General features: G+C 44.8%; 11 non-coding genes across 11 annotated transcripts; all 11 read right to left on the bottom strand.

Annotated features, from left to right (window-relative positions):
• Positions 1-493: 493 nt before the first annotated feature.
• Positions 494-684, bottom strand: LOC138653602 (U2 spliceosomal RNA). Its single transcript, XR_011315936.1, has one exon. It is a non-coding gene; the product is annotated as a U2 spliceosomal RNA (small nuclear RNA).
• Positions 685-1,856: 1,172 nt separating this feature from the next.
• LOC138653601 (U2 spliceosomal RNA) lies at positions 1,857-2,047 on the bottom strand. The gene has a single exon (XR_011315934.1). It is a non-coding gene; the product is annotated as a U2 spliceosomal RNA (small nuclear RNA).
• Positions 2,048-3,219: 1,172 nt separating this feature from the next.
• LOC138653600 (U2 spliceosomal RNA) lies at positions 3,220-3,410 on the bottom strand. The gene has a single exon (XR_011315933.1). It is a non-coding gene; the product is annotated as a U2 spliceosomal RNA (small nuclear RNA).
• Positions 3,411-4,582: 1,172 nt separating this feature from the next.
• On the bottom strand, positions 4,583-4,773 carry LOC138653598 (U2 spliceosomal RNA). The gene has a single exon (XR_011315931.1). It is a non-coding gene; the product is annotated as a U2 spliceosomal RNA (small nuclear RNA).
• A 1,172-nt stretch (positions 4,774-5,945) lies between these two features.
• On the bottom strand, positions 5,946-6,136 carry LOC138653596 (U2 spliceosomal RNA). Its single transcript, XR_011315930.1, has one exon. It is a non-coding gene; the product is annotated as a U2 spliceosomal RNA (small nuclear RNA).
• A 1,172-nt stretch (positions 6,137-7,308) lies between these two features.
• LOC138653563 (U2 spliceosomal RNA) lies at positions 7,309-7,501 on the bottom strand. The gene has a single exon (XR_011315900.1). It is a non-coding gene; the product is annotated as a U2 spliceosomal RNA (small nuclear RNA).
• Positions 7,502-13,828: 6,327 nt separating this feature from the next.
• On the bottom strand, positions 13,829-14,019 carry LOC138653595 (U2 spliceosomal RNA). The gene has a single exon (XR_011315929.1). It is a non-coding gene; the product is annotated as a U2 spliceosomal RNA (small nuclear RNA).
• A 1,172-nt stretch (positions 14,020-15,191) lies between these two features.
• LOC138653594 (U2 spliceosomal RNA) lies at positions 15,192-15,382 on the bottom strand. The gene has a single exon (XR_011315928.1). It is a non-coding gene; the product is annotated as a U2 spliceosomal RNA (small nuclear RNA).
• Positions 15,383-16,554: 1,172 nt separating this feature from the next.
• On the bottom strand, positions 16,555-16,745 carry LOC138653593 (U2 spliceosomal RNA). Its single transcript, XR_011315927.1, has one exon. It is a non-coding gene; the product is annotated as a U2 spliceosomal RNA (small nuclear RNA).
• Positions 16,746-17,917: 1,172 nt separating this feature from the next.
• Positions 17,918-18,105, bottom strand: LOC138653561 (U2 spliceosomal RNA). Its single transcript, XR_011315899.1, has one exon. It is a non-coding gene; the product is annotated as a U2 spliceosomal RNA (small nuclear RNA).
• Positions 18,106-24,427: 6,322 nt separating this feature from the next.
• Positions 24,428-24,618, bottom strand: LOC138653592 (U2 spliceosomal RNA). Its single transcript, XR_011315926.1, has one exon. It is a non-coding gene; the product is annotated as a U2 spliceosomal RNA (small nuclear RNA).
• Positions 24,619-24,977: the final 359 nt, after the last annotated feature.

The following is a 24,977-nucleotide window of genomic DNA, read 5'->3' as shown; positions in this document are numbered from 1 at the left end:
AATACATATCATACACCACATAATTAAAAGTCAGTGGTCCACAAGAGGGAGCCAATGTTTTACAAAGGAATTTGTGCATGCGGTCACAAATGTAGTATGTATGGCCGAACTACTCGTAGGATACTTCAATTTAAACACTTCATGCTGACAGACAGCAGGCAGGGGCCTAATTTTGTAGATGGCACAATATATTAGCAACACTGTTACAAAGGCCTCATTCGGGCCTACATCTTAACACACCTGTTGCAACCAGCAAAGATTGCTTGATTGATTGATTGATTGATTGCATATTGGATGCAATCCAATGCTGAACATGCACAGGTGAAAGCAAGGCACAGGAAATGTTGCAAACGGTCCAGTGAAATTGAGCAAATTGCTACATTTGCCACCTGAAACGTGCTTCTTTGACCCTGAAAAGAATTCTCAGAAAGTGTTAAATGACAACTTGCTGGGCTGATTTCAATTCAATCTGTTTTTGGAAACCGGATCAGAGAAGGGGTGCACTGTTCCCGGAGATACTGCAATAACGGGTCAATGCGTGGAGTGGACAGAGCAAGCTCCATTTCCAGCTCCCTGTTCTAAAAATCCATTTAATATATGGTCCCCAAATAGGGGACGTATCAGATATTAAACTGATAAGAACAGATACTACACTTGATCTTAGCCAAAAGGCCGAGAAGCGATAGCCTGAAATGGTTTGCCACTCCAGACGCCCCATGGCCCACAACCAGGACTCACTGTGGAGAGAGCCCAAAAGATGATTGCCCAGGGGAAGACATTTTTTTTCTAAACTCTGGATGCCTTCTCAAATGGCAGTTCTGGTGTGTGTGGGGGCGTGTGGGGGGTGTGTGGGGGTGTGTGGGGGTGTGTTCAAGTTGGGCCCAACGCGTTTTTAAAAAATCTGCCTAACTCCGCCTAATCTGCATAACTCCGCCTGATCTGCATAACTCCGCCCATCTGAACACACCCTCCATCCCTTTGGCGCTCCAGAGTGCAACTATTAGTGCAAGTCTGCAAATTGCCCCTTTAAAAAAAAAAAAGACAATCCCCCTGCCATGTGGTCTGCTGCTGTTCCAGCAGCAGACTGAAGACGGCGCCATTTTTCTCTGCCTTAGATAAGTCCAGAGCCCATTGTGACACGTGAGAGTTCCGGAGTCAATGGCTGAAGGCCCCATTGTGACAGCAGCAGCAGGTGAAGGTTCCGTGCATAGATTCTATCTACTGCAGGCAGGCAGGCAGGCAGCAGCAGCAGCGCACCCAGTTGGTCAAAAGCATTAGAATACTACTCACACAGTACAAGACAAAATAGACAAGACTAGCACATTCAAGATCATCACAGACACCATTTTTCCTTCTTTATTGAAATACATATCATACACCACATAATTAAAAGTCAGTGGTCCACAAGAGGGAGCCAATGTTTTACAAAGGAATTTGTGCATGCGGTCACAAATGTAGTATGTATGGCCGAACTACTCGTAGGATACTTCAATTTAAACACTTCATGCTGACAGACAGCAGGCAGGGGCCTAATTTTGTAGATGGCACAATATATTAGCAACACTGTTACAAAGGCCTCATTCGGGCCTACATCTTAACACACCTGTTGCAACCAGCAAAGATTGCTTGATTGATTGATTGATTGATTGCATATTGGATGCAATCCAATGCTGAACATGCACAGGTGAAAGCAAGGCACAGGAAATGTTGCAAACGGTCCAGTGAAATTGAGCAAATTGCTACATTTGCCACCTGAAACGTGCTTCTTTGACCCTGAAAAGAATTCTCAGAAAGTGTTAAATGACAACTTGCTGGGCTGATTTCAATTCAATCTGTTTTTGGAAACCGGATCAGAGAAGGGGTGCACTGTTCCCGGAGATACTGCAATAACGGGTCAATGCGTGGAGTGGACAGAGCAAGCTCCATTTCCAGCTCCCTGTTCTAAAAATCCATTTAATATATGGTCCCCAAATAGGGGACGTATCAGATATTAAACTGATAAGAACAGATACTACACTTGATCTTAGCCAAAAGGCCGAGAAGCGATAGCCTGAAATGGTTTGCCACTCCAGACGCCCCATGGCCCACAACCAGGACTCACTGTGGAGAGAGCCCAAAAGATGATTGCCCAGGGGAAGACATTTTTTTTCTAAACTCTGGATGCCTTCTCAAATGGCAGTTCTGGTGTGTGTGGGGGCGTGTGGGGGGTGTGTGGGGGTGTGTGGGGGTGTGTTCAAGTTGGGCCCAACGCGTTTTTAAAAAATCTGCCTAACTCCGCCTAATCTGCATAACTCCGCCTGATCTGCATAACTCCGCCCATCTGAACACACCCTCCATCCCTTTGGCGCTCCAGAGTGCAACTATTAGTGCAAGTCTGCAAATTGCCCCTTTAAAAAAAAAAAAGACAATCCCCCTGCCATGTGGTCTGCTGCTGTTCCAGCAGCAGACTGAAGACGGCGCCATTTTTCTCTGCCTTAGATAAGTCCAGAGCCCATTGTGACACGTGAGAGTTCCGGAGTCAATGGCTGAAGGCCCCATTGTGACAGCAGCAGCAGGTGAAGGTTCCGTGCATAGATTCTATCTACTGCAGGCAGGCAGGCAGGCAGCAGCAGCAGCGCACCCAGTTGGTCAAAAGCATTAGAATACTACTCACACAGTACAAGACAAAATAGACAAGACTAGCACATTCAAGATCATCACAGACACCATTTTTCCTTCTTTATTGAAATACATATCATACACCACATAATTAAAAGTCAGTGGTCCACAAGAGGGAGCCAATGTTTTACAAAGGAATTTGTGCATGCGGTCACAAATGTAGTATGTATGGCCGAACTACTCGTAGGATACTTCAATTTAAACACTTCATGCTGACAGACAGCAGGCAGGGGCCTAATTTTGTAGATGGCACAATATATTAGCAACACTGTTACAAAGGCCTCATTCGGGCCTACATCTTAACACACCTGTTGCAACCAGCAAAGATTGCTTGATTGATTGATTGATTGATTGCATATTGGATGCAATCCAATGCTGAACATGCACAGGTGAAAGCAAGGCACAGGAAATGTTGCAAACGGTCCAGTGAAATTGAGCAAATTGCTACATTTGCCACCTGAAACGTGCTTCTTTGACCCTGAAAAGAATTCTCAGAAAGTGTTAAATGACAACTTGCTGGGCTGATTTCAATTCAATCTGTTTTTGGAAACCGGATCAGAGAAGGGGTGCACTGTTCCCGGAGATACTGCAATAACGGGTCAATGCGTGGAGTGGACAGAGCAAGCTCCATTTCCAGCTCCCTGTTCTAAAAATCCATTTAATATATGGTCCCCAAATAGGGGACGTATCAGATATTAAACTGATAAGAACAGATACTACACTTGATCTTAGCCAAAAGGCCGAGAAGCGATAGCCTGAAATGGTTTGCCACTCCAGACGCCCCATGGCCCACAACCAGGACTCACTGTGGAGAGAGCCCAAAAGATGATTGCCCAGGGGAAGACATTTTTTTTCTAAACTCTGGATGCCTTCTCAAATGGCAGTTCTGGTGTGTGTGGGGGCGTGTGGGGGGTGTGTGGGGGTGTGTGGGGGTGTGTTCAAGTTGGGCCCAACGCGTTTTTAAAAAATCTGCCTAACTCCGCCTAATCTGCATAACTCCGCCTGATCTGCATAACTCCGCCCATCTGAACACACCCTCCATCCCTTTGGCGCTCCAGAGTGCAACTATTAGTGCAAGTCTGCAAATTGCCCCTTTAAAAAAAAAAAAGACAATCCCCCTGCCATGTGGTCTGCTGCTGTTCCAGCAGCAGACTGAAGACGGCGCCATTTTTCTCTGCCTTAGATAAGTCCAGAGCCCATTGTGACACGTGAGAGTTCCGGAGTCAATGGCTGAAGGCCCCATTGTGACAGCAGCAGCAGGTGAAGGTTCCGTGCATAGATTCTATCTACTGCAGGCAGGCAGGCAGGCAGCAGCAGCAGCGCACCCAGTTGGTCAAAAGCATTAGAATACTACTCACACAGTACAAGACAAAATAGACAAGACTAGCACATTCAAGATCATCACAGACACCATTTTTCCTTCTTTATTGAAATACATATCATACACCACATAATTAAAAGTCAGTGGTCCACAAGAGGGAGCCAATGTTTTACAAAGGAATTTGTGCATGCGGTCACAAATGTAGTATGTATGGCCGAACTACTCGTAGGATACTTCAATTTAAACACTTCATGCTGACAGACAGCAGGCAGGGGCCTAATTTTGTAGATGGCACAATATATTAGCAACACTGTTACAAAGGCCTCATTCGGGCCTACATCTTAACACACCTGTTGCAACCAGCAAAGATTGCTTGATTGATTGATTGATTGATTGCATATTGGATGCAATCCAATGCTGAACATGCACAGGTGAAAGCAAGGCACAGGAAATGTTGCAAACGGTCCAGTGAAATTGAGCAAATTGCTACATTTGCCACCTGAAACGTGCTTCTTTGACCCTGAAAAGAATTCTCAGAAAGTGTTAAATGACAACTTGCTGGGCTGATTTCAATTCAATCTGTTTTTGGAAACCGGATCAGAGAAGGGGTGCACTGTTCCCGGAGATACTGCAATAACGGGTCAATGCGTGGAGTGGACAGAGCAAGCTCCATTTCCAGCTCCCTGTTCTAAAAATCCATTTAATATATGGTCCCCAAATAGGGGACGTATCAGATATTAAACTGATAAGAACAGATACTACACTTGATCTTAGCCAAAAGGCCGAGAAGCGATAGCCTGAAATGGTTTGCCACTCCAGACGCCCCATGGCCCACAACCAGGACTCACTGTGGAGAGAGCCCAAAAGATGATTGCCCAGGGGAAGACATTTTTTTTCTAAACTCTGGATGCCTTCTCAAATGGCAGTTCTGGTGTGTGTGGGGGCGTGTGGGGGGTGTGTGGGGGTGTGTGGGGGTGTGTTCAAGTTGGGCCCAACGCGTTTTTAAAAAATCTGCCTAACTCCGCCTAATCTGCATAACTCCGCCTGATCTGCATAACTCCGCCCATCTGAACACACCCTCCATCCCTTTGGCGCTCCAGAGTGCAACTATTAGTGCAAGTCTGCAAATTGCCCCTTTAAAAAAAAAAAAGACAATCCCCCTGCCATGTGGTCTGCTGCTGTTCCAGCAGCAGACTGAAGACGGCGCCATTTTTCTCTGCCTTAGATAAGTCCAGAGCCCATTGTGACACGTGAGAGTTCCGGAGTCAATGGCTGAAGGCCCCATTGTGACAGCAGCAGCAGGTGAAGGTTCCGTGCATAGATTCTATCTACTGCAGGCAGGCAGGCAGGCAGCAGCAGCAGCGCACCCAGTTGGTCAAAAGCATTAGAATACTACTCACACAGTACAAGACAAAATAGACAAGACTAGCACATTCAAGATCATCACAGACACCATTTTTCCTTCTTTATTGAAATACATATCATACACCACATAATTAAAAGTCAGTGGTCCACAAGAGGGAGCCAATGTTTTACAAAGGAATTTGTGCATGCGGTCACAAATGTAGTATGTATGGCCGAACTACTCGTAGGATACTTCAATTTAAACACTTCATGCTGACAGACAGCAGGCAGGGGCCTAATTTTGTAGATGGCACAATATATTAGCAACACTGTTACAAAGGCCTCATTCGGGCCTACATCTTAACACACCTGTTGCAACCAGCAAAGATTGCTTGATTGATTGATTGATTGATTGCATATTGGATGCAATCCAATGCTGAACATGCACAGGTGAAAGCAAGGCACAGGAAATGTTGCAAACGGTCCAGTGAAATTGAGCAAATTGCTACATTTGCCACCTGAAACGTGCTTCTTTGACCCTGAAAAGAATTCTCAGAAAGTGTTAAATGACAACTTGCTGGGCTGATTTCAATTCAATCTGTTTTTGGAAACCGGATCAGAGAAGGGGTGCACTGTTCCCGGAGATACTGCAATAACGGGTCAATGCGTGGAGTGGACAGAGCAAGCTCCATTTCCAGCTCCCTGTTCTAAAAATCCATTTAATATATGGTCCCCAAATAGGGGACGTATCAGATATTAAACTGATAAGAACAGATACTACACTTGATCTTAGCCAAAAGGCCGAGAAGCGATAGCCTGAAATGGTTTGCCACTCCAGACGCCCCATGGCCCACAACCAGGACTCACTGTGGAGAGAGCCCAAAAGATGATTGCCCAGGGGAAGACATTTTTTTTCTAAACTCTGGATGCCTTCTCAAATGGCAGTTCTGGTGTGTGTGGGGGCGTGTGGGGGGTGTGTGGGGGTGTGTGGGGGTGTGTTCAAGTTGGGCCCAACGCGTTTTTAAAAAATCTGCCTAACTCCGCCTAATCTGCATAACTCCGCCTGATCTGCATAACTCCGCCCATCTGAACACACCCTCCATCCCTTTGGCGCTCCAGAGTGCAACTATTAGTGCAAGTCTGCAAATTGCCCCTTTAAAAAAAAAAAAGACAATCCCCCTGCCATGTGGTCTGCTGCTGTTCCAGCAGCAGACTGAAGACGGCGCCATTTTTCTCTGCCTTAGATAAGTCCAGAGCCCATTGTGACACGTGAGAGTTCCGGAGTCAATGGCTGAAGGCCCCATTGTGACAGCAGCAGCAGGTGAAGGTTCCGTGCATAGATTCTATCTACTGCAGGCAGGCAGGCAGGCAGCAGCAGCAGCGCACCCAGTTGGTCAAAAGCATTAGAATACTACTCACACAGTACAAGACAAAATAGACAAGACTAGCACATTCAAGATCATCACAGACACCATTTTTCCTTCTTTATTGAAATACATATCATACACCACATAATTAAAAGTCAGTGGTCCACAAGAGGGAGCCAATGTTTTACAAAGGAATTTGTGCATGCGGTCACAAATGTAGTATGTATGGCCGAACTACTCGTAGGATACTTCAATTTAAACACTTCATGCTGACAGACAGCAGGCAGGGGCCTAATTTTGTAGATGGCACAATATATTAGCAACACTGTTACAAAGGCCTCATTCGGGCCTACATCTTAACACACCTGTTGCAACCAGCAAAGATTGCTTGATTGATTGATTGATTGATTGCATATTGGATGCAATCCAATGCTGAACATGCACAGGTGAAAGCAAGGCACAGGAAATGTTGCAAACGGTCCAGTGAAATTGAGCAAATTGCTACATTTGCCACCTGAAACGTGCTTCTTTGACCCTGAAAAGAATTCTCAGAAAGTGTTAAATGACAACTTGCTGGGCTGATTTCAATTCAATCTGTTTTTGGAAACCGGATCAGAGAAGGGGTGCACTGTTCCCGGAGATACTGCAATAACGGGTCAATGCGTGGAGTGGACAGAGCAAGCTCCATTTCCAGCTCCCTGTTCTAAAAATCCATTTAATATATGGTCCCCAAATAGGGGACGTATCAGATATTAAACTGATAAGAACAGATTTTTTTTTTTTTTTTTTTTTTTTTTCCCTCAGATGGGAAGTTCCACAGTCAAGACTCCACAACTTTATGGAACTCATCTCCCAAAACAGCAAGCCACATACACAATGTAACCGCCATTCCCATCATCACTGGAAAACACAACATAAAAATATTTGTTAACAACACAAAAAAACTCAAGATACATTAAACAAAATGTTTCCACTTTTTGGTTTTCCAAACTCCCTCTGCATCCACCTCCCCTCTCCTCCTCTGATCACACACAAAACAAAAATACAATTTTCCCAGAATAATTTTTATGCAATTTTTAACTTCAATATCCTTCCTTTTAAACACATATATATTCCTCACATCCCACAAAACCTCTTTTATACATGCCATCATTAACCACAATACTCTCTCCTTTTCCCCACACATACCCAATCCAAACATAAAAAGCTCAAAAGACAACAGATTCACCTCACACAGCTCCTTACACAAACGACCCAACCCTGCAATCACACTTCTAGCGTACTGACAATTCCAAAACAAATGCACCACGCTCTCACTTCCACCACATCCACTCCTCGGACACTTCTCACTCCTCACTAAACCCCGATTTTTCTGAAACTCCCTCACCGGTAACACCCCATGCAATGACTGCCATACAATCTCACTCTGCCTGTTTGTCATACCATTCATCCGTACCTTCTTCCATACTTTCTGCACATCATCCCCTCTTACCACTTTAAGATCTGGTAAGGACAGCCTGTAAACTTGTCCAATGTCACATTCCATCTCTCTACACTCAATCATCTTATATACAGCTTTCTTCTTTTCTAACAATCTCACATCCACATCACAGAGTTCATACTTCACTAAAAATTTGTAAACCCACACATACCACACAGGAACCTCAAAAGCCACTGGGCTCCTAAGATCTCTTTCACGCCATTTCAAACGAAACAAGAAATTTCCAAACAAAAACCTGCACATACATGCATACTTCCCATCCATCCTAATCACACCTAATACAAACACCATAATATTCACGCCAAAAAATACATTCAAATTTGGGAAACCCAGTCCCCCCTTATCCAAACTCTTCATAACAATTTCTCTCCTAGCACGCTCCATACATGAACCCCAAAAAAAGACAAACAAAACCCTATTTAACCTTCTGACACACATGTAGCTTGGTGGAAAAACCAACGCAACATACAAAAAAATAGGTAACACAACACTCTTAATAACTAAAATTTTACCAAAAAACGTAAGATCCCTCAAGTTCCAAAAATTTAACTTACGCTCCACTCTCTCTCTCACATCCACCCAGCTTTCCTCTCCATCCAATTTCTCCGAAAATTTCACGCCCAAAACCTTTATCGGTCCACTCACCACATTCACTCCAACATCATCGCTCAGACTCCTCCCCCCAAAATTCTTACACTCACTCTTCTCCCAATTCACTTTAAAAGCAGAAGCTCCACAAAAAATAGAAACCAACAACTTCACACGCCGTACCGAACACTCTGAATCACACAACACACACACATCATCCATATAAGCACTCATCTTCCACTCTCTCCCCCCACCCCCCGGTACTTGCACACCCCGAATCACCTTATCTCTTCTCAACAGACATAACAATGGCTCAATTGCACAAATAAATACGATAGGGGACAAAGGGCACCCCTGCCGAACACCCGAAAACACATTTACTCTCCTCCCCACATTTCCATTCAACAACACACAACTATAAATATTCTTATACAAACTTCTCACTCTCTCAACAAATTCAGAAGGAAATCCCATCCTCACCAACACACTAAACAAAAAACCATGCGCCAACCTATCATACGCCTTCTCAAAGTCCAAACTCAACACATAAACCCCCTTCTTACGACTCATGCAGTCCCATAAACAATCTCTCAACATACACAAACTTCCATGTATTCGTCTTCCAGGCACCGCACAACACTGCTCCTCACCCACCACACTCCCAACCACGCCACGCATCCTGTTGGCCAAAAGCTTCGCATAAATCTTATAATCACAATTCAACAATGTGATCGGCCTCCAGTTTTTAAGATTTTTCAAATCACCCTTTTTTGGCAATAACACAACCACCCCTGCACGCATACCATTTGCCACCTCTGCATTCACCCACATATACTTACATACATCCACAAAATCCTTCCCAATCACATCCCACATCACACGATAAAATTCCACCGGTAAACCATCCTCCCCCGGTGTTTTATTCAACGCCATACTACACACCACCTTCCATACTTCTTCATCTGTCACATCACCCATCAAACTTTCTCTTTCTATCTTATTCAAACTATTTTCCAAACCACTCAGCACCTCACTCTCCAAACCTTCATCCCTCCATTTCACAGCATACAAATCATCATAAAACTTTGCCACTTCCTCACACAAGTCCACACCACTCACTTCATTTCCATCCATCCCATTCAAAACACTCATACTCTGTCTTTTCCCAAAAACTTTTTTAAAGAAAAAACGCGAACACTTCTCATTCTTCTCCAAATTCTCTATCTTGGCCCTATACACAATACTCCTCCCTCTTTCTAACAAAAAATCATCCACTTCTTTTTTCACTTTCACCAAATCTTCACTCACATCCATCCCTCCGGCCCTCAACTTATACAACACGCTCAATCTTGCATTTAAAAAAACAAACCTTTTCCTCTTTGCAGCCGCACACTTGTACCCGAGTTTTTTAAAAAAACTCTTGGTTTTCCATTTAACCCAATCCCACCATTCACACACGCTTCTGAAATCACTCCTGCATCCACACCAATCTGCATAAATTCTTTTATACTCCTCTCTCACACCCCCTCCTTCCAGCAAACTCACATTCAGCTTCCACACACCTTTCCCAGCCACCTCATTAACATGCAAATCCAATTCACACTTCATACACACATGATCCGAAAAAACCACACTCTCCTGTGCATAACTAACAGGAATCATATTTTTAGACACAAAACAATGATCTAACCTAGACGCCACCCTCCCACTATCAGAAAAAAACGTATTTAACAACGGCGCTATCTTGCATGCACACTGCATATCCCTTAAACCAAAATCACTCACCATATCCGTTAACACTTTCCCTGCCACATCCACATTCACACTTCCCACATCACAGTTCATATCACCCACTAACACTACAGGCACTCTCCCAGGAATAAAAAACTTAATTTTTTCAAATAACACTTTACGCTCCTGTTTTTCCACAGGCGCATATACATTAATAACACAAAAACGAACATTTCTAAACTCAAAATTAGCCAACACACACCTTCCAACCTCAATCACCATATAGTCACACAAACTCACATCACTTCCCTTCACTAAAAAACCCACACCATCATTTTTATTACAAGCACTCCCTGACCACACAGACGCACCATGAGGCCATTCACTCCCCTTCACATCATCCACAATCCCACACTCCTGCAAACAAAAAATTCCTGCATTTTGTGTTGCAAAAAAATCCAAAATAGCCGCCCGCCGCAACCTATTTTTAAAGACCCTCACATTTTGTGATATAATTATAAACCCCATAATATACACAGAACCAAAAACACTAAAGCAAACAACCTACAAAAAGGACATTAAACAACTTATATGAAAAAAAAAAAAAAAAAAAAAAAAAAAAAAACACATTTTAAAGCAACTGCAATATACAAAACACATTTTAACGGCAAAAGCTATGTACAAAAACGCTTAGAAAAAAAAACACATAGCTAAGCAGTGTCGCCACTGTCCTCCTCCACCATCTGCGCCGCGCAGCTTTCAGAGCCGCTGACCTCCATACACTCCTCCACACGTGACTTCTTCCGCCCAACCTTCCTCTGGGGCACTCCTGCTTCTGGAACCTCAAAGTCAAATTTTTCCCCACCACCCTCCCTGGGACACTTCCGACCTCCAGGCTCCTCTTGTGAGGAAAAAGCACCTATATTTCTCGGGTCCGATTCAGGAATCACAGGATCAACCAACTCCTCCGCCCCAGAAGTATCAAAATCCATCAGCGCACCCAACTCCTCTGTATTAATAACTGGAACCTCCTTTTTTTTCTTACTTTTATTAGTCATAGCACGCTCTTCCTGCTTTGCGGCTCTCCAAAATAATTTGTCCTCCAGCTCCTCCTTCCTCCTTTCAGCCTCCTTGTCCTCCTGCCTTCTATCCCGCCGTCTCTCAACCATAGAGGGCGGAATTATTTCAGCGCTCTGCTGCGCAGAAGACTTGCTTTCCTCTTCCCGCTTCTTTACCTCCTCCTCTCTCTTTTTCTCCTCCTCCTGCCTCCGCTCCTCACGCTTTTTTCCTTCCTCCTCCCGCCTCTCCTCCTCTCTGGTTGGCCTCCTCGGCCCAGCATACGGACAGTCCCTATACAGGTGCCCTATGTCTCCACACTGGTCACACTCACGTGGCATTGGACACTGAGCCGCCATATGGCCCTCCTGTTTACAATTGCGGCAAACCATACTTTTCTCACAGGTACTCTGTAGGTGCCCAAACTGAAAACACTTCCTACAGTATAGAGGCTGCCCTGCATATGTCAGGAAGCCCCTTTGCCCTGCTACCGAAAAGTTCGCCGGGGGATGGGCGAAACCTCCCAAACAACTTGGGTCTCTCCTCAGTTTCACACGAAACACGTATTTACAATTAAAGATCCCCAAGCAATTTTTTTGCTTTTCTCCACCCTTCACATACTCGCAATAACGAGCCAGGAACTGCTCCAGCAAACTTACTTCAGTGTAAGGGTTATACACCGTCACAGTTACAACTTTCTCCATTAGCCCAAACAAAGGCTCCACCCGCACTCCCTCCAGGCATGGATCACCATCATGACTTCTGAGCCACTCAAAGATAGTTAAGCAAACTGCCTCACTCACAAAGGTAACATCATATGTACCTTGATTCCGGAACTCGTTAACGCTGAAAATGTCCGTCCGGTGGGCTCCAGCCTTTTCCTCCAGCAGGTCACGAACCACGAAAACCACATTATTTCGGGCACTTCCTTCCACGACCACACGAATGGTATTCTTGATGAACATCTTCACCTCTTCAGTCTTCTCTGCCGGTACAAAGACCGCAGTAGCAAATCAGCAGCACGCTGCCAGGAATCACTCGCACCCCCTGACCGCGACACAAGATCGCAGCCAAAAGGCCGAGAAGCGATAGCCTGAAATGGTTTGCCACTCCAGACGCCCCATGGCCCACAACCAGGACTCACTGTGGAGAGAGCCCAAAAGATGATTGCCCAGGGGAAGACATTTTTTTTCTAAACTCTGGATGCCTTCTCAAATGGCAGTTCTGGTGTGTGTGGGGGCGTGTGGGGGGTGTGTGGGGGTGTGTGGGGGTGTGTTCAAGTTGGGCCCAACGCGTTTTTAAAAAATCTGCCTAACTCCGCCTAATCTGCATAACTCCGCCTGATCTGCATAACTCCGCCCATCTGAACACACCCTCCATCCCTTTGGCGCTCCAGAGTGCAACTATTAGTGCAAGTCTGCAAATTGCCCCTTTAAAAAAAAAAAAGACAATCCCCCTGCCATGTGGTCTGCTGCTGTTCCAGCAGCAGACTGAAGACGGCGCCATTTTTCTCTGCCTTAGATAAGTCCAGAGCCCATTGTGACACGTGAGAGTTCCGGAGTCAATGGCTGAAGGCCCCATTGTGACAGCAGCAGCAGGTGAAGGTTCCGTGCATAGATTCTATCTACTGCAGGCAGGCAGGCAGGCAGCAGCAGCAGCGCACCCAGTTGGTCAAAAGCATTAGAATACTACTCACACAGTACAAGACAAAATAGACAAGACTAGCACATTCAAGATCATCACAGACACCATTTTTCCTTCTTTATTGAAATACATATCATACACCACATAATTAAAAGTCAGTGGTCCACAAGAGGGAGCCAATGTTTTACAAAGGAATTTGTGCATGCGGTCACAAATGTAGTATGTATGGCCGAACTACTCGTAGGATACTTCAATTTAAACACTTCATGCTGACAGACAGCAGGCAGGGGCCTAATTTTGTAGATGGCGCAATATATTAGCAACACTGTTACAAAGGCCTCATTCGGGCCTACATCTTAACACACCTGTTGCAACCAGCAAAGATTGCTTGATTGATTGATTGATTGATTGCATATTGGATGCAATCCAATGCTGAACATGCACAGGTGAAAGCAAGGCACAGGAAATGTTGCAAACGGTCCAGTGAAATTGAGCAAATTGCTACATTTGCCACCTGAAACGTGCTTCTTTGACCCTGAAAAGAATTCTCAGAAAGTGTTAAATGACAACTTGCTGGGCTGATTTCAATTCAATCTGTTTTTGGAAACCGGATCAGAGAAGGGGTGCACTGTTCCCGGAGATACTGCAATAACGGGTCAATGCGTGGAGTGGACAGAGCAAGCTCCATTTCCAGCTCCCTGTTCTAAAAATCCATTTAATATATGGTCCCCAAATAGGGGACGTATCAGATATTAAACTGATAAGAACAGATACTACACTTGATCTTAGCCAAAAGGCCGAGAAGCGATAGCCTGAAATGGTTTGCCACTCCAGACGCCCCATGGCCCACAACCAGGACTCACTGTGGAGAGAGCCCAAAAGATGATTGCCCAGGGGAAGACATTTTTTTTCTAAACTCTGGATGCCTTCTCAAATGGCAGTTCTGGTGTGTGTGGGGGCGTGTGGGGGGTGTGTGGGGGTGTGTGGGGGTGTGTTCAAGTTGGGCCCAACGCGTTTTTAAAAAATCTGCCTAACTCCGCCTAATCTGCATAACTCCGCCTGATCTGCATAACTCCGCCCATCTGAACACACCCTCCATCCCTTTGGCGCTCCAGAGTGCAACTATTAGTGCAAGTCTGCAAATTGCCCCTTTAAAAAAAAAAAAGACAATCCCCCTGCCATGTGGTCTGCTGCTGTTCCAGCAGCAGACTGAAGACGGCGCCATTTTTCTCTGCCTTAGATAAGTCCAGAGCCCATTGTGACACGTGAGAGTTCCGGAGTCAATGGCTGAAGGCCCCATTGTGACAGCAGCAGCAGGTGAAGGTTCCGTGCATAGATTCTATCTACTGCAGGCAGGCAGGCAGGCAGCAGCAGCAGCGCACCCAGTTGGTCAAAAGCATTAGAATACTACTCACACAGTACAAGACAAAATAGACAAGACTAGCACATTCAAGATCATCACAGACACCATTTTTCCTTCTTTATTGAAATACATATCATACACCACATAATTAAAAGTCAGTGGTCCACAAGAGGGAGCCAATGTTTTACAAAGGAATTTGTGCATGCGGTCACAAATGTAGTATGTATGGCCGAACTACTCGTAGGATACTTCAATTTAAACACTTCATGCTGACAGACAGCAGGCAGGGGCCTAATTTTGTAGATGGCACAATATATTAGCAACACTGTTACAAAGGCCTCATTCGGGCCTACATCTTAACACACCTGTTGCAACCAGCAAAGATTGCTTGATTGATTGATTGATTGATTGCATATTGGATGCAATCCAATGCTGAACATGCACAGGTGAAAGCAAGGCACAGGAAATGTTGCAAACGGTCCAGTGAAATTGAGCAAATTGCTACATTTGCCACCTGAAACGTGCTTCTTTGACCCTGAAAAGAATTCTCAGAAAGTGTTAAATGACAACTTGCTGGGCTGATTTCAATTCAATCTGTTTTTGGAAACCGGATCAGAGAAGGGGTGCACTGTTCCCGGAGATACTGCAATAACGGGTCAATGCGTGGAGTGGACAGAGCAAGCTCCATTTCCAGCTCCCTGTTCTAAAAATCCATTTAATATATGGTCCCCAAATAGGGGACGTATCAGATATTAAACTGATAAGAACAGATACTACACTTGATCTTAGCCAAAAGGCCGAGAAGCGATAGCCTGAAATGGTTTGCCACTCCAGACGCCCCATGGCCCACAACCAGGACTCACTGTGGAGAGAGCCCAAAAGATGATTGCCCAGGGGAAGACATTTTTTTTCTAAACTCTGGATGCCTTCTCAAATGGCAGTTCTGGTGTGTGTGGGGGCGTGTGGGGGGTGTGTGGGGGTGTGTGGGGGTGTGTTCAAGTTGGGCCCAACGCGTTTTTAAAAAATCTGCCTAACTCCGCCTAATCTGCATAACTCCGCCTGATCTGCATAACTCCGCCCATCTGAACACACCCTCCATCCCTTTGGCGCTCCAGAGTGCAACTATTAGTGCAAGTCTGCAAATTGCCCCTTTAAAAAAAAAAAAGACAATCCCCCTGCCATGTGGTCTGCTGCTGTTCCAGCAGCAGACTGAAGACGGCGCCATTTTTCTCTGCCTTAGATAAGTCCAGAGCCCATTGTGACACGTGAGAGTTCCGGAGTCAATGGCTGAAGGCCCCATTGTGACAGCAGCAGCAGGTGAAGGTTCCGTGCATAGATTCTATCTACTGCAGGCAGGCAGGCAGGCAGCAGCAGCAGCGCACCCAGTTGGTCAAAAGCATTAGAATACTACTCACACAGTACAAGACAAAATAGACAAGACTAGCACATTCAAGATCATCACAGACACCATTTTTCCTTCTTTATTGAAATACATATCATACACCACATAATTAAAAGTCAGTGGTCCACAAGAGGGAGCCAATGTTTTACAAAGGAATTTGTGCATGCGGTCACAAATGTAGTATGTATGGCCGAACTACTCGTAGGATACTTCAATTTAAACACTTCATGCTGACAGACAGCAGGCAGGGGCCTAATTTTGTAGATGGCACAATATATTAGCAACACTGTTACAAAGGCCTCATTCGGGCCTACATCTTAACACACCTGTTGCAACCAGCAAAGATTGCTTGATTGATTGATTGATTGATTGCATATTGGATGCAATCCAATGCTGAACATGCACAGGTGAAAGCAAGGCACAGGAAATGTTGCAAACGGTCCAGTGAAATTGAGCAAATTGCTACATTTGCCACCTGAAACGTGCTTCTTTGACCCTGAAAAGAATTCTCAGAAAGTGTTAAATGACAACTTGCTGGGCTGATTTCAATTCAATCTGTTTTTGGAAACCGGATCAGAGAAGGGGTGCACTGTTCCCGGAGATACTGCAATAACGGGTCAATGCGTGGAGTGGACAGAGCAAGCTCCATTTCCAGCTCCCTGTTCTAAAAATCCATTTAATATATGGTCCCCAAATAGGGGACGTATCAGATATTAAACTGATAAGAACAGATACTACACTTGATCTTAGCCAAAAGGCCGAGAAGCGATAGCCTGAAATGGTTTGCCACTCCAGACGCCCCATGGCCCACAACCAGGACTCACTGTGGAGAGAGCCCAAAAGATGATTGCCCAGGGGAAGACATTTTTTTTCTAAACTCTGGATGCCTTCTCAAATGGCAGTTCTGGTGTGTGTGGGGGCGTGTGGGGGGTGTGTGGGGGTGTGTGGGGGTGTGTTCAAGTTGGGCCCAACGCGTTTTTAAAAAATCTGCCTAACTCCGCCTAATCTGCATAACTCCGCCTGATCTGCATAACTCCGCCCATCTGAACACACCCTCCATCCCTTTGGCGCTCCAGAGTGCAACTATTAGTGCAAGTCTGCAAATTGCCCCTTTAAAAAAAAAAAAGACAATCCCCCTGCCATGTGGTCTGCTGCTGTTCCAGCAGCAGACTGAAGACGGCGCCATTTTTCTCTGCCTTAGATAAGTCCAGAGCCCATTGTGACACGTGAGAGTTCCGGAGTCAATGGCTGAAGGCCCCATTGTGACAGCAGCAGCAGGTGAAGGTTCCGTGCATAGATTCTATCTACTGCAGGCAGGCAGGCAGGCAGCAGCAGCAGCGCACCCAGTTGGTCAAAAGCATTAGAATACTACTCACACAGTACAAGACAAAATAGACAAGACTAGCACATTCAAGATCATCACAGACACCATTTTTCCTTCTTTATTGAAATACATATCATACACCACATAATTAAAAGTCAGTGGTCCACAAGAGGGAGCCAATGTTTTACAAAGGAATTTGTGCATGCGGTCACAAATGTAGTATGTATGGCCGAACTACTCGTAGGATACTTCAATTTAAACACTTCATGCTGACAGACAGCAGGCAGGGGCCTAATTTTGTAGATGGCACAATATATTAGCAACACTGTTACAAAGGCCTCATTCGGGCCTACATCTTAACACACCTGTTGCAACCAGCAAAGATTGCTTGATTGATTGATTGATTGATTGCATATTGGATGCAATCCAATGCTGAACATGCACAGGTGAAAGCAAGGCACAGGAAATGTTGCAAACGGTCCAGTGAAATTGAGCAAATTGCTACATTTGCCACCTGAAACGTGCTTCTTTGACCCTGAAAAGAATTCTCAGAAAGTGTTAAATGACAACTTGCTGGGCTGATTTCAATTCAATCTGTTTTTGGAAACCGGATCAGAGAAGGGGTGCACTGTTCCCGGAGATACTGCAATAACGGGTCAATGCGTGGAGTGGACAGAGCAAGCTCCATTTCCAGCTCCCTGTTCTAAAAATCCATTTAATATATGGTCCCCAAATAGGGGACGTATCAGATATTAAACTGATAAGAACAGATTTTTTTTTTTTTCTTTTTTTCCCTCAGATGGGAAGTTCCACAGTCAAGACTCCACAACTTTATGGAACTCATCTCCCAAAACAGCAAGCCACATACACAATGTAACCGCCATTCCCATCATCACTGGAAAACACAACAAAATATATTTGTTAACAACACAAAAAAACTCAAGATACATTAAACAAAATGTTTCCACTTTTTGGTTTTCCAAACTCCCTCTGCATCCACCTCCCCTCTCCTCCTCTGATCACACACAAAACAAAAATACAATTTTCCCAAAATAATTTTTATGCAATTTTTAACTTCAATATCCTTCCTTTTAAACACATATATATTCCTCACATCCCACAAAACCTCTTTTATACATGCCATCATTAACCACAATACTCTCTCCTTTTCCCCACACATACCCAATCCAAACATAAAAAGCTCAAAAGACAACAGATTCACCTCACACAGTTCCTTACACAAACGACCCAACCCTGCAATCACACTTCTAGCGTACTGACAATTCCAAAACAAATGCACCACGCTCTCACTTCCACCACATCCACTCCTCGGACACTTCTCACTCCTCACTAAACCCCGATTTTTCTGAAACTCCCTCACCGGTAACACCCCATGCAATGACTGCCATACAATCTCACTCTGCCTGTTTGTCATACCATTCATCCGTACCTTCTTCCATACTTTCTGCACATCATCCCCTCTTACCACTTTAAGATCTGGTAAGGACAGCCTGTAAACTTGTCCAATGTCACATTCCATCTCTCTACACTCAATCATCTTATATACAGCTTTCTTCTTTTCTAACAATCTCACATCCACATCACAGAGTTCATACTTCACTAAAAATTTGTAAACCCACACATACCACACAGGAACCTCAAAAGCCACTGGGCTCCTAAGATCTCTTTCACGCCATTTCAAACGAAACAAGAAATTTCCAAACAAAAACCTGCACATACATGCATACTTCCCATCCATCCTAATCACACCTAATACAAACACCATAATATTCACGCCAAAAAATACATTCAAATTTGGGAAACCCAGTCCCCCCTTATCCAAACTCTTCATAACAATTTCTCTCCTAGCACGCTCCATACATGAACCCCAAAAAAAGACAAACAAAACCCTATTTAATCTTCTAACACACATGTAGCTTGGTGGAAAAACCATCGCAACATACAAAAAAATAGGTAACACAACACTCTTAATAACTAAAATTTTACCAAAAAACGTAAGATCCCTCAAATTCCAAAAATTTAACTTACGCTCCACTCTCTCTCTCACATCCACCCAGCTTTCCTCTCCATCCAATTTCTCCGAAAATTTCACGCCCAAAACCTTTATCGGTCCACTCACCACATTCACTCCAACATCATCGCTCAGACTCCTCCCCCCAAAATTCTTACACTCACTCTTCTCCCAATTCACTTTAAAAGCAGAAGCTCCACAAAAAATAGAAACCAACAACTTCACACGCCGTACCGAACACTCTGAATCACACAACACACACACATCATCCATATAAGCACTCATCTTCCACTCTCTCCCCCCACCCCCCGGTACTTGCACACCCCGAATCACCTTATCTCTTCTCAACAGACATAACAATGGCTCAATTGCACAAATAAATACGATAGGGGACAAAGGGCACCCCTGCCGAACACCCGAAAACACATTTACTCTCCTCCCCACATTTCCATTCAACAACACACAACTATAAATATTCTTATACAAACTTCTCACTCTCTCAACAAACTCAGAAGGAAATCCCATCCTCACCAACACACTAAACAAAAAACCATGCGCCAACCTATCATACGCCTTCTCAAAATCCAAACTCAACACATAAACCCCCTTCTTACGACTCATGCAGTCCCATAAACAATCTCTCAACATACACAAACTTCCATGTATTCGTCTTCCAGGCACCGCACAACATTGCTCCTCACCCACCACACTCCCAACCACGCCACGCATCCTGTTGGCCAAAAGCTTCGCATAAATCTTATAATCACAATTCAACAATGTGATCGGCCTCCAGTTTTTAAGATTTTTCAAATCACCCTTTTTTGGCAATAACACAACCACCCCTGCACGCATACCATTTGCCACCTCTGCATTCGCCCACATATACTTACATACATCCACAAAATCCTTCCCAATCACATCCCACATCACACGATAAAATTCCACCGGTAAACCATCCTCCCCCGGTGTTTTATTCAACGCCATACTACACACCACCTTCCATACTTCTTCATCTGTCACATCACCCATCAAACTTTCTCTTTCTATCTTATTCAAACTATTTTCCAAACCACTCAGCACCTCACTCTCCAAACCTTCATCCCTCCATTTCACAGCATACAAATCATCATAAAACTTTGCCACTTCCTCACACAAGTCCACACCACTCACTTCATTTCCATCCATCCCATTCAAAACACTCATACTCTGTCTTTTCCCAAAAACTTTTTTAAAGAAAAAACGCGAACACTTCTCATTCTTCTCCAAATTCTCTATCTTGGCCCTATACACAATACTCCTCCCTCTTTCTAACAAAAAATCATCCACTTCTTTTTTCACTTTCACCAAATCTTCACTCACATCCATCCCTCCCGCCCTCAACTTATACAACACGCTCAATCTTACATTTAAAAAAACAAACCTTTTCCTCTTTGCAGCCGCACACTTGTACCCGAGTTTTTTAAAAAAACTCTTGGTTTTCCATTTAACCCAATCCCACCATTCACACACGCTTCTGAAATCACTCCTGCATCCACACCAATCTGCATAAATTCTTTTATACTCCTCTCTCACACCCCCTCCTTCCAGCAAACTCACATTCAGCTTCCACACACCTTTCCCAGCCACCTCATTAACATGCAAATCCAATTCACACTTCATACACACATGATCCGAAAAAACCACACTCTCCTGTGCATAACTAACAGGAATCATATTTTTAGACACAAAACAATGATCTAACCTAGACGCCACCCTCCCACTATCAGAAAAAAAAGTATTTAACAACGGCGCTATCTTGCATGCACACTGCATATCCCTTAAACCAAAATCACTCACCATATCCATTAACACTTTCCCTGCCACATCCACATTCACACTTCCCACATCACAGTTCATATCACCCACTAACACTACAGGCACTCTCCCAGGAATAAAAAACTTAATTTTTTCAAATAACACTTTACGTTCCTGTTTTTCCACAGGCGCATATACATTAATAACACAAAAACGAACATTTCTAAACTCAAAATTAGCCAACACACACCTTCCAACCTCAATCACCATATAGTCACACAAACTCACATCACTTCCCTTCACTAAAAAACCCACACCATCATTTTTATTACAAGCACTCCCTGACCACACAGACGCACCATGAGGCCATTCACTCCCCTTCACATCATCCACAATCCCACACTCCTGCAAACAAAAAATTCCTGCATTTTGTGTTGCAAAAAAATCCAAAATAGCCGCCCGCCGCAACCTATTTTTAAAGACCCTCACATTTTGTGATATAATTATAAACCCCATCATATACACAGAACCAAAAACACTAAAGCAAACAACCTACAAAAAGGACATTAAACAACTTATATGAAAAAAAAAAAAAAAAAAAAAAAAAAAACATTTTAAAGCAACTGCAATATACAAAACACATTTTAACGGCAAAAGCTATGTACAAAAACGCTTAGAAAAAAAAAGCACATAGCTAAGCAGTGTCGCCACTGTCCTCCTCCACCATCTGCGCCGCGCAGCTTTCAGAGCCGCTGACCTCCATACACTCCTCCACACGTGACTTCTTCCGCCCAACCTTCCTCTGGGGCACTCCTGCTTCTGGAACCTCAAAGTCAAAATTTTCCCCACCACCCTCCCTGGGACACTTTCGACCTCCAGGCTCCTCTTGTGAGGAAAAAGCACCTATATTTCTCGGATCCGATTCAGGAATCACAGGATCAACCAACTCCTCCGCCCCAGAAGTATCAAAATCCATCAGCGCACCCAACTCCTCTGTATTAATAACTGGAACCTCCTTTTTTTTCTTACTTTTATTAGTCATAGCACGCTCTTCCTGCTTTGCGGCTCTCCAAAATAATTTGTCCTCCAGCTCCTCCTTCCTCCTTTCAGCCTCCTTGTCCTCCTGCCTTCTATCCCGCCGTCTCTCAACCATAGAGGGCGGAATTATTTCAGCGCTCCGCTGCGCAGAAGACTTGCTTTCCTCTTCCCGTTTCTTTACCTCCTCCTCTCTCTTTTTCTCCTCCTCCTGCCTCCGCTCCTCACGCTTTTTTCCTTCCTCCTCCCGCCTCTCCTCCTCTCTGGTTGGCCTCCTCGGCCCAGCATATGGACAGTCCCTATACAGGTGCCCTATGTCTCCACACTGGTCACACTCACGTGGCATTGGACACTGAGCCGCCATATGGCCCTCTTGTTTACAATTGCGGCAAACCATACTTTTCTCACAGGTACTCTGTAGGTGCCCAAACTGAAAACACTTTCTACAGTATAGAGGCTGCCCTGCATATGTCAGGAAGCCCCTTTGCCCTGCTACCGAAAAGTTCGCCGGGGGATGGGCGAAACCTCCCAAACAACTTGGGTCTCTCCTCAGTTTCACACGAAACACGTATTTACAATTAAAGATCCCCAAGCAATTTTTTTGCTTTTCTCCACCCTTCACATACTCGCAATAACGAGCCAGGAACTGCTCCAGCAAACTTACTTCAGTGTAAGGGTTATACACCGTCACAGTTACAACTTTCTCCATTAGCCCAAACAAAGGCTCCACCCGCACTCCCTCCAGGCATGGATCACCATCATGACTTCTGAGCCACTCAAAGATAGTTAAGCAAACTGCCTCACTCACAAAGGTAACATCATATGTACCTTGATTCCGGAACTCGTTAACGCTGAAAATGTCCGTCCGGTGGGCTCCAGCCTTTTCCTCCAGCAGGTCACGAACCACGAAAACCACATTATTTCGGGCACTTCCTTCCACGATCACACGAATGGTATTCTTGATGAACATCTTCACCTCTTCAGTCTTCTCTGCCGGTACAAAGACCGCAGTAGCAAATCAGCAGCACGCTGCCAGGAATCACTCGCACCCCCTGACCGCGACACAAGATCGCAGCCAAAAGGCCGAGAAGCGATAGCCTGAAATGGTTTGCCACTCCAGACGCCCCATGGCCCACAACCAGGACTCACTGTGGAGAGAGCCCAAAAGATGATTGCCCAGGGGAAGACATTTTTTTTCTAAACTCTGGATGCCTTCTCAAATGGCAGTTCTGGTGTGTGTGGGGGCGTGTGGGGGGTGTGTGGGGGTGTGTGGGGGTGTGTTCAAGTTGGGCCCAACGCGTTTTTAAAAAATCTGCCTAACTCCGCCTAATCTGCATAACTCCGCCTGATCTGCATAACTCCGCCCATCTGAACACACCCTCCATCCCTTTGGCGCTCCAGAGTGCAACTATTAGTGCAAGTCTGCAAATTGCCCCTTTAAAAAAAAAAAAGACAATCCCCCTGCCATGTGGTCTGCTGCTGTTCCAGCAGCAGACTGAAGACGGCGCCATTTTTCTCTGCCTTAGATAAGTCCAGAGCCCATTGTGACACGTGAGAGTTCCGGAGTCAATGGCTGAAGGCCCCATTGTGACAGCAGCAGCAGGTGAAGGTTCCGTGCATAGATTCTATCTACTGCAGGCAGGCAGGCAGGCAGCAGCAGCAGCGCACCCAGTTGGTCAAAAGCATTAGAATACTACTCACACAGTACAAGACAAAATAGACAAGACTAGCACATTCAAGATCATCACAGACACCATTTTTCCTTCTTTATTGAAATACATATCATACACCACATAATTAAAAGTCAGTGGTCCACAAGAGGGAGCCAATGTTTTACAAAGGAATTTGTGCATGCGGTCACAAATGTAGTATGTATGGCCGAACTACTCGTAGGATACTTCAATTTAAACACTTCATGCTGACAGACAGCAGGCAGGGGCCTAATTTTGTAGATGGCACAATATATTAGCAACACTGTTACAAAGGCCTCATTCGGGCCTACATCTTAACACACCTGTTGCAACCAGCAAAGATTGCTTGATTGATTGATTGATTGATTGCATATTGGATGCAATCCAATGCTGAACATGCACAGGTGAAAGCAAGGCACAGGAAATGTTGCAAACGGTCCAGTGAAATTGAGCAAATTGCTACATTTGCCACCTGAAACGTGCTTCTTTGACCCTGAAAAGAATTCTCAGAAAGTGTTAAATGACAACTTGCTGGGCTGATTTCAATTCAATCTGTTTTTGGAAACCGGATCAGAGAAGGGGTGCACTGTTCCCGGAGATACTGCAATAACGGGTCAATGCGTGGAGTGGACAGAGCAAGCTCCATTTCCAGCTCCCTGTTCTAAAAATCCATTTAATATATGGTCCCCAAATAGGGGACGTATCAGATATTAAACTGATAAGAACAGATACTACACTTGATCTTAGCCAAAAGGCCGAGAAGCGATAGCCTGAAATGGTTTGCCACTCCAGACGCCCCATGGCCCACAACCAGGACTCACTGTGGAGAGAGCCCAAAAGATGATTGCCCAGGGGAAGACATTTTTTTTCTAAACTCTGGATGCCTTCTCAAATGGCAGTTCTGGTGTGTGTGGGGGCGTGTGGGGGGTGTGTGGGGGTGTGTGGGGGTGTGTTCAAGTTGGGCCCAACGCGTTTTTAAAAAATCTGCCTAACTCCGCCTAATCTGCATAACTCCGCCTGATCTGCATAACTCCGCCCATCTGAACACACCCTCCATCCCTTTGGCGCTCCAGAGTGCAACTATTAGTGCAAGTCTGCAAATTGCCCCTTTAAAAAAAAAAAAGAC

The sequence above is a fragment of the Ranitomeya imitator genome, unplaced genomic scaffold, assembly GCF_032444005.1.
Source record: "Ranitomeya imitator isolate aRanImi1 unplaced genomic scaffold, aRanImi1.pri SCAFFOLD_1034, whole genome shotgun sequence".
In the NCBI taxonomy this organism is placed as follows: domain Eukaryota; kingdom Metazoa; phylum Chordata; class Amphibia; order Anura; family Dendrobatidae; genus Ranitomeya; species Ranitomeya imitator.
This window is presented reverse-complemented; position numbering and strand designations above follow the sequence as displayed.